At 41.5% G+C, this 18782-nt stretch overlaps 1 pseudogene; it reads right to left on the minus strand.

Moving 5' to 3' along the window:
- Positions 1–11416: 11416 nt before the first annotated feature.
- Positions 11417–17010, minus strand: LOC116634127 (annotated as a pseudogene).
- Positions 17011–18782: the final 1772 nt, after the last annotated feature.

Raw genomic sequence — 18782 nt, forward strand, 5'->3', positions numbered from 1 at the left:
TGTAATTCAGCAAACATTTGTTGCATTCTTACCATGGGCTAGGTACTCTATTGGGAGATATGGAGTGGGCTAAAGAGAAACGCAGTAGGGTACCATTAACTGTCTGTGATGGAGAGGGATTTTATGTACATTTACCCAAAATTCTCACAGCTTCCCTGTAAGTGGATATTAGAAGGCCCTTTTATAGATGAGGAAATTGAGGTTCAGAAAGGTTATGCAACTTGACCAAAGTCACACAGCAGGTGCTGAAATGGAAGTCAAGTCAACTTCTTTGGCTCTAAAGTCTGTGGTCTTTTCACTACATAGTATTGCCTCACAGGAGTGCTGAAAAGGCAGGTGAAGACGTTCCAAAGAAAATTCTATCCATTTCTCAAGTTGTTTTTCTCAGCTTTGTACTGAGGCTAAAAACCACAGTTTCATGATCCAAAGGGTTTCTAATGCTAATATGCTGCCTGGAAATTAATGCATAAACATTCTGAGACAGGTCAAGCCAGTTCATCACTTTCATCATAAAGAGCCACAGTCATCCCTTAATCAAGTTAAGCTGTCTTTTCCCAAATGATATCTTTAGCTCTTTGAATCAAATTACTGGAATGATGTTCTAGAGTTTTATTGTTTCTTCTCTGGAGGACAGGACCATTATTTTTTCAAGATGAGCATCAGTCAAGATATCCAGCACTTTCTCTTCTCTGCTGTGACTCCAGTGACCCTAGAAAATGACTGTTTTGTCAAATATCTGTATGCTTGCATTTATTTTTTTAATCTAGGCAATTTTTATTTTTTTTAAAGATTTTATTTATTTGAGAGAGAGGGAACACAAGCAGGGGGAGCGGGAGAGGAAGAAGTAGACTCCTCGCTGAGCAGGGAGCCCGATGCAGGACTCGATCCCGGGACCCTGGAATCATGACCTGAGCCGAAGGCAGACGCTTAACTGACTGAGCCACCCAGGCACCCCAAGGCAATTATTTAGGGAGTAAAATATATCCAAATGTTAAGTTCCTTTCAGTGACATAAAGTGAAACATGAGGCCTTTTTTTCCCTTAACTTTTTTTATTATGGACGATTTTAAACATGCAAAAAATAGGATAGTATAATGAACCCCCCATGTTCCCACCCCCCAACTTCAGTAATTCTTAGCTCAGGCTTGTTTCATCTCTACCTACCCACTTCCGCCCACGTTTTGTTCAGAAGCGAATCCCAGACTTTGTATCATTTCATCCGTAAATATTTCAGTATGTATTTCTGAGAGATAAGGACTCTTTCGGAGCTGAATATTTTGTTAAGCATTTCCTGAGACTGGTTTGTGGGGACATTTGCCAAGGGCTCGCATGCTTCCCAGAAAACGGGCCCTGTCAGTATCTTCACCCTACCTTCCGGTCCAGCCAACCAGGTGCCTGGCATCACATTCCTGTAAAGAGAGGGAAATGCCTCATGAAACAGAGTCTGTCAGTGACCGTTGATAGAACCAGAGAGTGGAAGGCTCCAGGGGCAGAGCCGTGCCTGCCGGAGCCCGGTGGAAGGGTGGCTAGGACGAGACAACAGCATGTCAGGAGAGTGATGACAGGGGCAGCCTCTATGGCAGAAGGGTTTTGACAGAATAGCAAGGAAGGGATGGATACAGAGCACAGGTGGTCCCTGAGCATGGGTGAGGGAGGCAGGTAGCATGCTAGGGTCACAAAAGGACCATTGTGGCCACTGGGGAGCATTTATGAGCTACCTAGGGACTCCTTGAACAAAAAGGAGGGATTTGGGGGTTGGGCTCCAGGTAATTTTGGTGGTTGGGTCTGCAGCAGACCATTTTGTTCCTCCCTATCTGCACTGTTAGGATTTTAGCCCTAGAATGAGGAAGAGTAGGTAAGGGGGTTTCAAAAGCAAAATGAAGCCTTTTGTAGTGGGGCTAAATTGTCATATCAGAAGTCTAGTGTGGCTCTAAGCTTTTGGTTACTGAGCTGGTTGGTGTAGTTTTGAGAGCTAGGGTTTTTTTTTTTTTTAATCAGAGGCCTGTCTGTGATCTCCCATCCCTTGTGGGGAGAAGGTGACTTCAAAACACCAAATCCTTCAACATGGGGTATGTCATAGGCCAGCTTGTTTTCCACCTGAAAATCACCTTAAAGGTGATGGTGTGTTTTTTCTCTAAAAGACGGGAAAGTTACTATTTCAGACCAAGAGACCAGCTCTTTGAATCACCTGGCTTTGCAAAGCAGCAATAAAAAGTGTGGCTTTCGTGGGGCGCCTGGGTGGCTCAGTTGTTAAGCGTCTGCCTTCGGCTCAGGTCATGATCCCAGGTCCTGGGATCGAGCCCCGCATCGGGCTCCCTGCTCCGCGGGAAGCCTGCTTCTCCCTCTCTCACTCCTCTGCTTGTGTTCCTGCTCTCGCTCTCTCTCTCTCTGTTAAATAAATAAATAAAATCTTTAAAAAAAAAAAAAAAAAAGTGTGGCTTTCGGCAGCACGATTTCAGTCCCAGCCACCTCTTGGATGTTTGCATTTGCTGGCAGCAGCCCTGGAGGAATCATCTCTGACTTGCAAGAAACCGGCTTACTTGAGATCTGAGCTGCTCTCCAAAACAGTACGAAGGGGGCTAAAGGAGGCCAACTAAGTTAGGAACCCTGCAGCTAGGAGGCTCTTCGAGCATTCATCCTGTCCTTTTGGAGAAGTCTCAGAGCTGATGTTCTCAGGCCTCCACCTGAGTTGAGCAGCATGCCCTGTGGGTCATCAGTCATTTCTTCATTAATCAGGCACTTGCTATGTGCTCAGTACTGTGCTAGATGCTTTGGAGTAGATGAATAATGCAGAAGTATTGGCATAGGAGTTGAGAGACTGGGTTCTTTCTCTCTGGCTCCCCCTCACCCCCCATTAGTGAGCTGCAGGACCTTTGCAAAGCCATTTAACCAAATGTTAAATGTCTGTGCAATTGTTTCCTCATCTGTAAAATGAGAGGGGGCAGACTCCATACCTTTAAAATCTCCTCTCGGCTAAAATCTAGATTCTAAGGAATAGAAAAATCATAACTAGATATTTTAATTGGATATCTACTAAATGCAAGATACAGTGAAAATATTAAGATTTCCTCAATTCTTTTGTTAAAACATTAGGGAATATTGTTTTTGAGGTTATGACATAGAAGGACCTTGCAGATTATGTGACTTGATTAACAAAATGTTCTACCCAGAAGAGACTTGACATAGGAGTTAGGTGCTGTTTCATTCTAGGACCCCTGCTATGGTGAAGGTTAGACCTGCAGGTCTCCATAGCCATCCTGCCCATGTCTTGGAAGTTGTATCTCATGGATGATTCCGTCTTAGATCTCTGATTCATTTTTAAAAGGCAACAACCAACTCAAATTGAGTTAAGCAAGAAGGTGAAATACTTTGGCACATGACATGGAAATGTCAAGGGATTGGCAGGGTTTGGCATAGTTTGATCCAGGAATTCAATGATGTCCTGGTTCTTGGCTTCTTTCCATTTCTCTTGTCTGTTTGTCTCCATGTTGGCTTCATTCTCAGGCTCCATATGGTGGCAAGGTGAATGCCAGGAGCTCCAGGCCACCTGCCTATCTGGACTGATAGCTGCCACACAGGTCCTGGAATTCACTCTGATTAGACTAAGTTGGGAATGACTTAAAATAAGGAGTGACATTTGAGCTGGAGCTTAAAGTGTCAGAACTTGTGAATTGTTGGTGGGATGGAGAAAATAGCCCAGGCAAAGGCAGAAAGATCTATGAGAGCTTGGTGTGTTTAGGGAAATCTGAAACTCCAGTTCATCAGAAGCATGTGTGGTGGTCACTGGGGGAAGTGAATAGTGGTGTGCCCAATTTTTTATTTGAGTTTTAGACAGCCTCTTTACTTGATCTTCATAGTTCTGGCAAAAACCTTTCCTTCTAATCTACCTACCTCATTTAAATTCTTTTTGTAAGTTGAAAATGTCACCAAATAAACTACAAAAGCTTGATTGACAAAGACTCCCACCCCCGGAGTTACCAAGTTATATTAAGTTCTGAAGAAAAGTAGCCAATGAGTTCATATTTCCAGACCAAACCCTTGGTTCTTTCAGAAAGGATAAGTGTCACTGGAAGTTTTGACCCTGTTGTAAGAAGGTGATCATAGGCTCTGGGAGTGATGTTTGCCTTTAAACCTGGCAAGGGCCTGCTTGTTTGTCTTGACTTTGGGTCTCCTGGAAGCAGGCCCTGAGACAAGGATTTGAGTGCACCTAGTTTATTGGGCAGTGATAGCAAACATCAACTGGGGAGTAGGAAAGTAAAACAAAGAAGGTGTTAGGGGTTGAACTGTTTTCCCCCAAAACTTATTTTGAATTCCTAACTCCCAGTACCTCAAAATGTGACCTTATTTGGGAATAGGATATTACACATATGATTAGTTAAGTTAGGATGAGGTCATCTGAAGTGGGATGGGCCTTAACCCAACATGATTGATGTTTTTTTAAAAGGGGAAATTTGAGGGGCACCTGGGTGGCTCAGTCATTAAGCGTCTGCCTTCAGCTCAGGTCATGATCCCAGGGTCCTGGGATCGAGCCCCACATCAGGCTCCCTGCTCAGCGGGAAGCCTGCTTCTCCCTCTCCCACTCCCCCTGCTTGTGTTCCCTCTCTCGCTGTCTCTCTCTCTGTCAAATAAATAAATAAAATCTTTAAAAAAAAAATAAAATAAAAGGGAAAATTTGAACACAAACACATACAGAGATAGAAAACCACACGAACATCAAGGCAGATCAGAGTGACACTTCTGTAAGCCAAGGAACATCAAAGATTGCAAGCAAACCATCAGAAGCTAGCTTAAAAGAATGGAAGAGTTTTTCTCTGTTTGGATGAAACCAAGATGGACAGCACCTCGATCTGGACTTCCAGCCTCCAGAACTGTGAGACAATACATTTCTGTTGTCAAAGCCCGAGTCTCTACAACTTTGTTCTGGCAGTCCCAGCAAACTAATACAGAAGAGAAGGTGCCGATAAAAGATGTGCTATCAAGCAAGTTACCAATGTGCCTCAAATGCACAACTCTGCAGACCATGGGGAATGTGCATCTCAAAACTGTCCTGCCAGACTCAGCAATAAAAAGGCAACTCAATTTAAAAATGGGCAAGAATAGATATTTATCCAAAGAATATATGTAAATGGCCAAAAACTACAAGAAAAGATGTTTAACATCCATCTTAGTCTGTTTGAGCTGCTAAAACAGAATACCATAGACTGGGCGGCTTAAGCAACAGACATTTATTTCTCACAGTTCTAGAGGCTGGAAGTCCAAGATCAGGGTGTCAGCATGGCCAGGTTCTTGGAGAAGGCCCTCTTCCTGGCTTGCAGATGTCTGTCTTCTCATTGTATCCTCATACAGAGGAGAGAGAGAGGACTAGCTCTCTTCCTCTTCTAACGACGAAACTAATGAGGCTCCACACTCATGGCCTAATTACCTCCCAACATCCTGACCTTCAAACACCATCCTATTAGGGCTTTGACATATGAATTTTGGGGAACATAAACATTCGGTCTATAGCAATATCATAAATAATTAGGGAATAATGGCTAATAATAAAAAAAATGGACAATAACAGGGGTTGATGAGGATATAGAGAAGTAGGAACCCTCATTCCTTGCTGGTGAGATTGAGGTGCAGCCACTTTGGAAAACAGTTTTCCAGTTCCTCAAACACTTAAACATAGAGTTATCATATAACCCAGCAATTCCACTCCGAGGTATATACCCAAGAGAATGGAACATACATGTCCACACAAAAACTTGTACATGAATGTTCATAGCAGCCAAATGAAACAGAAACAATGCAAATGCCCATCAGTTGATGAACGCATATACAAAATGTGGTCTATCCATAAAATGGAATATTATTCAGTAAAGAAAAGAATGGAGTACTGATACATGCTACAACATGAATGGACCTTGAACACATGTTAAGTGAAAGAAGCCAATCACGAAAGGCCACATATTACATGATTCCATTTATTTGAAATTTCTAGAAAGAAATCCATGGAGACAGAAGGTCCATTAGTGATTGTTAGGGGCTAGAGGGAGGGTGGAATGGGGAGTGGCTACTAATGGGTATAGGGTTTCTTTTTGGTGTGATGAAAATGTTCTGGAATTAGATGGTAGTGATGGTTGCACAGCTGTGTGAATATATAAACACCACTAAATTGCACACTCTAAAGTGTGAGTTTTAGTGGTGCCTGGGTGGCTCAGTCAGTTAAGTGTCTGCCTTTGGCTCAGGTCATGATCCCAGGTTCCTGGGATCCAGCCCCGCATTGGGCCCCCTGCTCAGCAGGGAATCTGCTTCTCCCTCTCCCTTTCTCAATAAATTATCTTTATAAAGTGTGAGTTTTATGGCATGTGAATTTTTTCTCAATGAAAAAAGAGAGAGAGAGAGAGGATCTTTAACAAAACTATCCTGCAGGACGAGGGATCTGGAATAGTTATCTACCAGCCCCCAACAGTTGGTTGAAAGCTGCTCCTGAGATGTATTAATTCTCTGGAACTTGTGACCAGATTTATACGTGGAGTCCAGGACTCAGAGAGAGCCTTTGCAAATGTTGGGACTTGGAAGTTAGGGATAGATATTTTCAGGAACTCTCCATTTCAGAAGGGTGGAAAATTCCCCACGGCCTCATGGGCAAATGCTACTTGCCTTCTGGGGTTATGTGGTATTGACTTCTTACTGCTCTGGGCTCATACAAGTCAGAGTAGTCCCTCAACTGGGAAGATGAAGCATCACATAGGGAGGGTTTTCCATGAAGTGCTTGGGGCTTGATTTGTTTTGAGATCACCCACAGTCACTTTAGCCGCAAACAATAGAAATCAACCCTGTAATAAAACCGTTGGACGGTGACAAGTGCAAGGGAGGAGGGGGCTAAGGGAAAATGAACTGAGAGGCAGAGTCCATGTGGCTCTGATACTCATGGGAAAAGCTGGAGCTCAAACAGCGGGCTGTAGCGGGAGAAGGCACCCTGCGGCGGAGCCCGCGCTCTCCTGTTTCCCAGGCCAACATCTTCAGCGGTTCGAGCTTGAAATGCATAACATCTCACATCGTGATGTCTAGGGGGAGGCCGGACTGGGGGGATTTCGAGTCCGGGGTTACCTGAATCCAAAGTCCCACACTCTTGTCTTCTGCAAGCGTGCAGTTTCTTTAAAGTAAAACGGATGCGGGATGGTGGAAAGGTAACTGTGAATGCCGATTCCGCCAGGGACGAGGACAGTGTCCCTATGTGCCGATGCAATTTATTTATTTATTTACTTACTTTTTTTTTTTTTAAGTTTTTGTTTTGTTTTGTTTTTGTTTTTAAGCAGGCTCCGTGCCCAACAGGGGGCTTGAACTCAGAACCCTGAGATCAAGAGTCACATGTTCTACCGCCTGAGCCAGCCTGGCGCCCCCGATGCAATTTAAATGATAGTATTATTAAATGCAGCCGCAATCGGCAATCATATCTGTGTCTCAAACAACTCATTGCTGAAGTTGCCGGGCAATTATATTTGCCAGGCATAACGGGTCCACGGTGAGCGGGTAAATGATTTACCCCGGAGACAATCTCAAAGCTTTTGCCCTTCCTTTATTTTGTGCAAACCTCCAGCTTGGGTTTTCTGGATCTTATGCTGGCTGCCTCATTTCTAAAGCCTTTCCTTCATCCCTTTTCTCACCACATGGCTCCTTGTGTCACCAAACCCTCATTTTCATCATCTTCGTCAAGGGCCTTTACATGCTAAACTGCTCTGGACAGCACCCTCACATTTTTTTTTTTGGTCTCAGGATTCCTTAACTAATCTTAAAAATGATTGAGGATGCTAGAAAAGCTTCTGCTTCTGTGGATCATTCACTGCATTGAACATTTGAAAAGCAGAAATTAAAAAAAAATTATTAATTAATTTTAAAACAACAATGAAAGAGATTACAGGTTAACCTGAATCACATAAATATGTTTTCCAAAATAAATCCGTACTATTTTAAACAAATCTCTTCAATGTCTAGCTTCATAGAAGAAAATTAGAATTTCTTTTCTGCCTGTGTATTTATGCTCTGCCATATCACACTGGAAAACTCCACTGTACACTTCGAGAAAATGGGCATGGAAGGGCAGGAACATATTAGCATTATTAGGAAAATAATTAGAACCTGCAGACCCAGCAGTATTCAGACAACCAGCAGTCCCCAGACCAGATGTTGAGAACTGCTGCCAGTTTTGGTGTTCTTCATTCTTTGTGTGGATCTATGCTTCCATCTGGCACCATTTTCCTTTTACATTTCTTGCAACGTGGGTCTGTTGGTAATGAATTCTTTCAGCTTGTGTATGTTTGAAAAAAGTATTTTGTTTTGGCTCTTGGAAGATATTTTCACTGGGGTGGTAGATTTCTCTGTCGACAATATTTTATTTCAGTATTTTAATGGTGTTGCTCCACTATCTTTTCACTTAAACTATTTCTTTTTTTAATTGGCATATAATTACAATTAACATATAACATTGAAACAGTTTGGGGTGGATAGCATAATGATTCAATATTTGTATGGAATTGCAAAAGAATCACCACAATAAATCTCGTTAACATCCATCACCACACATAGTAACATTTTTTTCCTTGTGATCTACTCTTAGCAACTTTCAAATATACAATAGAATATTACTAAGTATAGTCATCATACTGTACATTACATCTCTACAACTATGTTTGATAGCTGGAAGTTTGTACCTTTTGACCACCTTCGTCCATTTCAACCACACTCCACCGTCTGCCTCTGGCAATGACTAAATCTATTCTCTGTGTCTGAGTTCAGGTTCTTATTTTATTTTTTTTAGATCCCACATGTGAGCTCATACAGTATTTGTCTTTCTCTGTCTGACTTATTTCATTTAGCATAACGTCCTCAAAGTTCGTCCATGTTGTTGCAAATGGCAGGTGTTCTTTTTTATGGCTGAATGATATTCCATTGTATTTATATATACCATGTCTTCCTTATCCATTCATCCATTGATGGGCATTTAGATTGCTTCCATGTCTTGGCTATTGTAAATAATGCTGCAAGGGAAGTGGGGGTGCAGATGTCTTTTTCAAGTGAGTATGTTCACTTCCTTCAGATAAATACTCAGAAGTGGAATTGTTGGATCATATGGTAGTTGTATTTTTAATTTTTTGAGGAAACTTCATACTATTTTCCATAGTTGTAGTACCAATTTATATTCCCAACAGTGCACAAGGGTTCACTTTTCTCCACATCCTCGCCAACGGTTGTTATTTCTTATCTTTTTGACTTTCTGACAGGTGTGAAGTGATATCTTATTGCAGTTTTGATTTGCATTTACCTGATGATAGGTGATGTGGAGCACCTTTTCATGTACCTCTTGTTTTGTTTTTTCAGGTTTTTATTTAAATTCTAGTTAGTTAACATACAGTGCTTCATATAACTTTTAGCCATCCATTTGTCCCCTTTGGAAAAATGCCTATTCAGATTCTCTGCCCATTCTTTTAATCAGATTGATTTTTTTGTTATTGAGTTGTATGAGTTTTTTACATATTTTAGATATTAACCCTTTATCAGATATATAATTTGCAAATATTTTCTCCCATCCAGGAAGTTGCCTTTTCATATCGTCGATGATTTCCCTTGCTGTGCAGAAGCTTTGTCGTTTGCCGCAGTCCCACTTAGTTGTTTTCGCTTTTGTTGCCTTCACTTGCATTGCTTCTGATAAGAAATCTACTGTCATCTCTATTTTTGTTTCTCTGTATGCAATGTGTTTTTTCTACTCCTGTGTTTAAGATTTTCTCCTTATCCCTGGTTTTGAGCACTTTGATTATGCTATACCTTGGTGTAGGTTTTTTGTTTTTTTTTTTCTACTTCTCACGTTTCTTGTGCTTGGGGTTTGTTGGGACTTTTTGATCTGTAGGTTTAAAGTTTTCATCAAACTTGGAAAACTATGGTCATTAATTCTTCCTATGTTCTTTCAGTTGCCCTCTCTCACATTTCAGGGATTCCAATTATACACATATTTGATTACTTAAAGTTGTTCCACAGCTCACTAATGCACAGTTCATTTTTTATAACTTATTTTAAAATAATTATAGTCTTACAGGAAGTTGCAAAAGCATACATAGAGTCCCTTGTACTCTTCCCCCAGTTTCTCCCAAAGGTATAACTGTAGTGCAATATCAAAGCAAGGAAAATAACATTGGTATAAATCTGTTAATTAGGCTACAGATCTTATTTGGTTTTCATCATTTTTAACATACATTTGTGTTTGTGTGTATGGTTCTTTTTTTTTTTTTAAAGGTTTTATTTATTTATTTGACAGAAAGAGAGAGAGTGAGCGCACAAGCAGGCAGAGCAGCAGGCAGAGGGAGAGGGAGAAGAAGGCCCCCCGCCGAGCAGGGAGCCCAATGCGGGGCTTAATCCCAGGACCCTGGGATCAGGACCTGAGCTGAAGGCAGACGCCTAACCACTGAGCACTCAGGTGCCCCTGTGTGTATAGTTCTATGCAATTTTATCTTACACATAGATTCATGTAACTACCACCACAATCAAGATATAAGACCGTTTTATCACCACGAAAGAACTCCCCTGTGCTACCCTTCTATATGCAACCAGTATCCCTGTCTCCTGGTAACCATTAGTCCATTCTCCATTTCTGTAGTTTTGCATTGTGAGAATATTATATAAAGGGAATCATAAAGTATTAACATTTTTAAATTTATGAGTATAACTATCTGAACCTGAAATTTTCTGTATGGGAAAGTTCTTAAATACAAATTTAGTTTTTAAAAAGGGATATAAGAATATTCAGGTTATTTATTTCCTTTTTTTAAAAAAAAAAGATTTTATTTATTCATTTAACAGAGAGAGACACAGCAAGAGAGGGAACACAAGCAGAGGAGTAGGAGAGGGAGAAGCAGGCCTCCCTGCAGAGCAGGGAGCCCGATGCGGGGCTCGATCCCAGGACCCTGGGATCATGACCTTTGCTGAAGGCAGATGCCCAACAACGACTGAGCCACCCAGGCCCCCCTATTTATTTCCTTTTGAATGGGCTTTGATTGTTTGTATTTTTCAGGGCATTTTATTTCACCCAATTTATCAAATTTATTGTCATAAAATGGTTCACAATATTCTCTTACTATCTCTTTAATGTCCATAGGCGTCTGGTATTTGTCATTTGTTTCTTGATTTCTTTTTTTCTTGCGTTTCACTAGAAGTGTACCCATTTTAAATACTTTTAAATAACTTGTTTGGTTTCATTGATTTTACTATACTGTTTTCATTGATATCCCTTTTTTTCTTTATGGTTTCCTTCTACTTGCTTTGGGCTTAATTTTTTTTTCTAGTTTTTTAAGGTAGAAGCTTAGATCATTGATTTGAAACCTTTTTCTTTTTCTTTCTTTTTTTTATGGATCAGTTATTTAATTAGGTTCTTTGCAAGAAATTTAGAACATCAATTTGTGAGAATAAACTCCATTTGTGAGAGAAAACACAGAGTGGAGGTAGCCCTGAAGCTGAGGAATGGCTTTGATTTTTGGCATAATTTGCAAGTCCACAGTTTTCTGATCAACCTTGCACTGCTCTGTAATCTCATATTTCTCTTTCTTTGTGTGGAAGATCTCACCCTCCTGGTGTCTGGGGTTATGTGGGTTCTTCTTCTTGAAGTAAGCATCAGTGAGATGTTTTGGGATTTTCACACTGCTGATATCAATATTGGTGGAGGTGGCAATGATAAATTTCTGGTGGGTTCTATGCAGAGGAACTTGATTGAGGGCCAGAGGTCCGGTCACAGGGAGCAAGCCACTGCTCAGTTGCTTTAGGAAAACCACCCTCTTTCCTCTGTGGTGCCCAGTGAAGATGATCAAAATGGTCCCAGGAGTGATGCTAGCTCACAGTTTTCTCACATGCGGACTGAAGGGTTTTTTGCCATGGCTCAACAGCATTTGAGGCACATCTTCAGTAAGATAATACCTAAGCATTTTGCAAAATTTAACCACTTGGGTACCACCATTCTCATTACCACCAACTGGTTTTATAACAGTAGCAAGAACCTTTTCCTTCTTTTTCTTTTCAACCCTGGATTTAGCTGCTTAATACTTCCTGTCATATGTACATGGCCTTTCTGGAATACACAGCCGATGGGGAATAGCTGTCAATTCCTCTGACTAGGACAGGGTTTCGGCTGCAATGGGGCTTCCCCTTCCTTGACGTTTTATCCTTGAGGTTATACTTCTTAACCTTGCCACTAGTATCAGCAGTCTTGGCTTCAGATTTCTTCTCCTTAGTATCTGGCTTCTCAGCTTTTTCACCTACCGTCTTGCAAAATGGGAAAGAGCAAAACTTTCTCTTTTTTCTAATATAAACATTTAGTGCTATAAATTTCTCTCTAAGCACTGTTTTAGCTATATGCCCCCAAATTCTGATATGTTTTATCTGTATTTTCATTTAGTTTGAGATATATATATATATTTCAAATAGGCTCCATGCCCTGCATGGAGCCTAAAGCAGGGCTTGAACCCATGACCTTGAGATCAAGACCCAAGTCAAGATTAAGAGTTGGATGCTTAACCAACTGAGCCACCCAGGCACCCCCAAAATATTTTCTAATCATTCATTTGACCTCCTTGTAGACCCATGGGTTATTTAGAAGCATGTTGTTTAACTTCCAAACATATGGGGATTTACCAGCTACCTTCCATTTTAGATTGCTATTTTAATTCTGTTGTAGACAGAAAATTTAGTATGATTTCAATTCATTTAAAAAAGGTTTATAGCTAGAATATGATTTATCCTGGTGAATGTTCTATGTGCACTTGGATAGTATTCTGCTGATTGGACAGAGTGTTCTATAGATGGAAATTAGATCACATAGGCTAATAGTGTAATTCTCTTCTACATCTTTTCTGATTTTTCTACTTATCCTGAGACAGTAGTGCTGAAGTCTTTATATCTGTAGTATTTCTCCTATCAAGTCTAACAGTTTTTGCTTCACGTATTTTGAAGTTGTGTTCTTAGGTGCATCCATATTTAGGATTTTTTTTTTAAGATTTATTTATTTATTTTGAGAGAGAGAGAGAGAGTGCTCTTGTGAGAGCAGGGGGAGGGGCAGAGGGAGAGGGAAAGAGACAGATTCCCCACTGAGCATGGAGCCCTGAGCAGGCTCCATCTCATGACCCTGAGATTATGACCCGAGCCAAAAACAAGAGTGGGATGCTTAACTGACTGAGCCACCCAGGCGCCTCCAGAGCAATTCTTAATCGGGATTGAGCTACAATGGTTAGCAAGTTCTCAGGAAATTATTATTCTAGCCAGGAATCCACCGTTGGTGGAGAATGGCAGCTATGCTTATCCAAAGTTACACTGGGAGATGAGGAAATGAAGTTGCACTTGGAGTCCCAGTCTGAGGAAAACCTCACACTCATCTGTGTCATTCTCTCTCCCCTCTAGGATGTGATTATTTGTCAGGGTGGAGAAAATGTGTGCTGCTACACACAATATAGATCTCATGATGTTGAAAAGTCCAACACAGAAGACTACATATGATGATTCCATTTACACGAAGTTAAAAAGAGGCAAAATTAATCCATGGTGTCAAAAGTGAGTACTGTGGGGAGAGGAGGAGTCAGGTGCTTGGGAGATGCATGGGGAGCTTCTAGATGCTGGTGTTCTACTTCTTGGTCTGACTGATGTCACAAGGGTAGGTTCCCTTTGTGATGATTCACTGAGCCATGCACTTATGATATGAACATTTTTCTCTAGGTATGATACACTTTAAAAGTTTGTTTTAAAATATTTGTTGTGCATGTATACATTTCTAAATTAATTATCCAATTGAACTGTTCTAGCAGCAGAACATTGAAAAGCAACAGGAAATTGGTCACACACATTTTTTTAAGCTTTTATTTATTTATTTGAGAGAGAGAGAGAACAAGCAGGCAGAGGGGGAGAGGGAGATACAGACTCCCCACTGAGCAGGGAGCCCTATGCAGTGCTCAATCCCTGGACCCTGGGATCATGACCCCGAGCCGAAGGCAGACGCTTAACCGACTGAGCCACACAGACGCCTCTGTCACACACAACATTAAGGCAAACCGCCTTCTCTAAATGCACAGTTCTTGGCTGCCTTCATCTGCCGGGGGATCTTATGTTGCTCCAGCAGTGATTAAGTTTTAGAGCACAAATGTATTTGGAAAAAAATTCCCATAATTGCATATCCTATTAAGAAAAAAAAAAAAAAGCACCCAACAGGAAGGAAATGGAATTGTTCTCAGCAGCCTAGAACAATGTCTTGGGTTGCTTCCTCTTTGTAACATGGTGGGTGGGAGTAGGGTAAACAAAATGAGCATCCTGGTGGATTTTATTTTAGGCAAGTTTAACTTGAGCTATGATAAGTGCAAGAAACTTCAGAGAGAACTGGAATGCTTAGTTGATATTGTCCTAGATGTTATGGCTTGGTGCTGGAAGCCTCTATCACAGAGGTCCAAAGAGTTATCCTTTTGTCCCTTTCCTTTCTACTCCAACAGTTAGTGGTTATTTTTCACTTGGATTTGTAAACTCCTAGAGGGCAATATTCTCAGTTTTGGAAAGCATCTGTTGATGGCAAAAAAGAAACAGAGAGGGGTGCATGGGTGGCTCAGTCGTTAAGCATCTGCCTTCGGCTCAGGTCATGATCCCAGGGTCCTGGGATCGAGCTCTGCGTCGGGCTCCCTGCTCAGCGGGAAGCCTGCTTCTCCCTCTCCCACTCCCCCTGCTTGTGTTCCCTCTCTCGCTGTGTCTCTCTCTATCAAATAAATAAGTAAAATCTTAAAAAAAAAAAAAAAGAAACAGGGAATGAGTGATGGCAGCTGTAAAATCCTTGCTGGCTGGACAAACACGATCTCATTGGTCTTTTCTTTTCTTTGCCTCCCCAATCTCGCCTTCCGGTTCTCTCTCTCCAAGTCCCACAATCATCGGTGTTTTGTCTCTAGGGCACATAGGGTTTGGCTTTGTAGTTGCCCTATCCCCCTCCAGACTGGAAACTTTCCAGTGCCAGAGACCATAGCTCTTTGAATAGAAATTTATCTCCTGCACCTTCTCTGTTCTCGCATGGTGGAGGCTCTTTCTTCGCTCCTTCCCTGGACTCTGAGCTGCCTGGGGGCAGAGGCTGCAGGTCCCTTATGTTGTATTTCCATTGGTACCTAGCAGGGGTTCAGGAAGTGCTGGCTGGCTGAATGAAGAAAAGAAGGGTTGGTTGGGGCGCCTGGGTGGCTCAGTTATTAAGCGTCTGCCTTCGGCTCAGGTCATAATCCCAGGGTCCTGGGATGGAGCCCCGCGTTGGGCTCCCTGCTCCTCGGGAAGCCTGCTTCTCCCTCTCCCACTCCCCCTGCTTGTGTTCCCTCTCTCGCTGTGTCTCTCTGTCAAATAAATAAATAAAATCTTAAAAAAAAAAAGGGGATGGTGGATCAGGTCACTGTTAAAACTCATATGCATCTTTCTAAACCCTTATGTGTGTGACATGTGTCTGCATGTTCACTGAAGTAGGAAAAGGTACTAAGCAAATGAGATCATACCATATGTACCTTGCACTTCAAATATACAAAAATCAATAACCTGGAAAAAGAACATGTGCGAAACCAAAGGTTTAGTATTTTTCCAGAAGAACAAATCACTGATCAGCTTATGATTTTGAATCATATTCCTATTCATCAACTTAAAACTTCAAAATGCAAACTTGTGTTAACCTTAGACTAGGTGAATGCCAAATGCATGCCACAGACAAGGATTTCCACATTGCAGTGTGTTCGATGATCAATGTAAAAGGGGATCAGAAGAAGATTTCATCATTAACTTTCCCATATCTTCAAGTATACGCCCTCACCTCTTACAATTATGAGACTTTATACTGGAAATAAGAAGTAAAATCACTATCAAGCAAATTAGTCTAAAACTGAGGGAAAGCAGTGTGTATGTAGAAACTGGTCTACGAACTTCTGTGAACGTGCAGACACATGCCACACACATAAGGGCTTAGAAAGATGCATATGAGTTTTAACAGTGATTGTCCCTGGAGGGTAGGTTTGGGAGTTTTCTGTTTCCTTATTTTTGCTCTTGAGTATTTTCTAAGTTTTCTGTAATAAGAAAAAATCTCAAGTTATTTTGAAACAAGAGGGGGGTTGTGGTTAGTACATGCAAATCTGAGGATTCTTAGAAATATTCAGAGAAGGTGATGGTCACTCCAATAGCCACATCATTCTCCTTCCCTCTGGACGTGCCCATTTCTAGTGGTCAGTGTTGTCCATGATGCAAATTTGATGGTGTTGCTTCCCTGCTTTGAGTCACTCCCCTCCAAAGGGATGTCAGTATCACTGTTCATATTTACTGTCCTATGTAAGTCGGTCACCTTTCAGTTCCAAGTGACAGAAACCTCACTCAAAGTAGCTTAAGCAAAAATGAGGAATTTGTTTATTCATGTAACTGAAGAGTCCAAGGTTGGCTTTAGGCAGGGCTAGATTTAGGAGTTTAAAGATGGTATTAATACCTATCATTCCTAGTCTTGCTTTTTCTCATGTTAGTTTTATTTCTAGACAGGCTCTGTCCATGTGGAAGCAATACAGCCATTGGCAACCCAAGGTCCTTCAAACTCGGATCCTGAGGAAGGGAGAGGCCTGGGTTGGGTCATGTGCTCCTCCTTGGCCAGTCACTCTAGAATGGAATGAGGCATACAGCAGAGGAGAATGGGTATTTCTGAAAGGAAAGGATTCTAGGCAAACCATGACCTCTTCCCTCTCCAGACTCATCTCTCTCTCTCTCTTTTGGTCCTGCCAGGACCTTTACTGGATGGTTCCTTCCAGAGGGGGAGAACACGTGCCCACGTGGCTGTGGTCAGCAGGGCAGCGGGAGGTTCCAGCACGGTCACTTCTCCAGGCATGCAGACTTGAGCAGCTTCTCCATCAGGTTGGTGTGGGCCAGCCCCCTCGTGTACGGGCCTGCAGCAACCCCATGTAGGCCTCCCACTTGTCGGCGATCTTGCTACGGTGAAGCAGCACGTAGGGATGGTCATGGCGGCAGCATGGCAGCAGGCAGGTTCCCTGGGCTGTCCGACCATCAGTTACACTCCATGATTCTCCAGACTCATCTCTTTCCCAGCTGCACCTGAACTGTTTTCAGTTCCAGGAACAAGGCAAACTCACTTCGTTGTCTTTTATTTTGTGCATCTCATTGCATTGGCCGCAAATAGCCTTCCTCTATTCTTTACCTACTGCCAACTCATCCTTCAAGCTCTTCCTAATCCTCCGTGTCTGGGCTGGGTATACATTTATGTGATCCCACAAGCATGTCCTTGATACTCTTGACATCACACTACACTCTGTGGCAAGTACTTGTTTCCATAAACACTTGTCCCTCACTGAACTAGCTCCTTGAGTTCAGTGATTGTATAATGAATGGCCCACGAATGCTTATTGCATGATTGGAAGATAACCTCAGTATGAATAAGATCGTGCCCTGCTTCCCTCATTTATAAAGTTCCTAAAAAATAATCTTGAATTTTGAATATTTTACTTATTTTAAAGTAATCTCTATACCCAATGTGGGGGTCAAGCCCACAAGTCCAAGATCAAGAGTCATACACTCTACCGACTGAGCCAGACAGGAACCCCAAGGTATAATCTATTTTAAATAAAACCTCACACATGTAATTTGCTACATATGTGTTAATGAAGTAGACATGAGATGTGAATATTAAATACCAAATTATGCTGTATTAAGTATCACTGGCCATTGAATATAATGTTACTGTCCTATTTGAAATATTGCCACCAATATCTGGTTAGCTAGGTCAGGGAATCTTAACCCGGAGTCCAGACCTCCAAGAGATTTAAGGGTAGAATTCAGAGGATATATGCACTTGCATGGGAACAAGAATTATTTTTTCTAAACTGTAAGTGGAATTTAGTATTTCTTCTGCGCATAAATACAACAATGCAGAGCTGTATCAGGCAGTGACTGTGACTCTGTCAATAACAGAAAGCAGGTATTTTCATATCTCATTAGTTGTTGCAGAGATCTCAATATAGTGTTTATGCTACTTCGAGGTCAGAGCGGTTATTAAATCTCTTGCTAGATGTGGGTATTAAATGAACACATTTATTATTGTATCACACATTTATGTATTTTGATAACTTACACTTCAATATAATTGGTTTTCTTTGTAATCCCATGCATTTCATTTTCTGCACTTAAAAATATTATTCTGAAAAAGGGTCCATGGTACAAAAAAGTTGAACGGATCTTGGCATTCGCTTAACATGAAATGAGACCAACGTGTGGTGATCTGACTTGAGAAACTTTGCCCTCTTGCCCTCTGTACTGCCAGGCTAAGAATAGAGATTACAGGCCTTTTGGACAATCCTAAAACTATAGATCTAAGAAAAGATGTTCTTTCTCAGATTGAGAATCTGTTTGGATGGAAAAGCCGTGTGACTTACTTCGTTTCAAAGGGTCCCCAGGGTAGGCTGGAAGAGTGGAGTAAATGCATTTAGATCTACTCATAAACTCACAACTAAATGCTACAGACATTGGCTTAAGAGTTTGTCCAAGAAAAATTCATTTCTTTGTGTAGTATCTGCATAGATATCTACTAGAATAGGATATGGGTTATCAAAACTGTTAGGACATACTCTGTAAAGTTATGAGATCCTTTCTGATAATTGGTGACAAGGACCTGTCAGAGATAAACTCATTGGAGTATTTGTTCTCTAGGAATTCCTCTTTGGTTTCTTGGTCTTGGTTCCAAGAGGAAGCAGATGGTCCTTAAATTAAGATACTCTGAGG

The sequence above is a fragment of the Phoca vitulina genome, unplaced genomic scaffold, assembly GCF_004348235.1.
Source record: "Phoca vitulina isolate PV1807 unplaced genomic scaffold, GSC_HSeal_1.0 scaffold8, whole genome shotgun sequence".
NCBI lineage: Eukaryota > Metazoa > Chordata > Mammalia > Carnivora > Phocidae > Phoca > Phoca vitulina.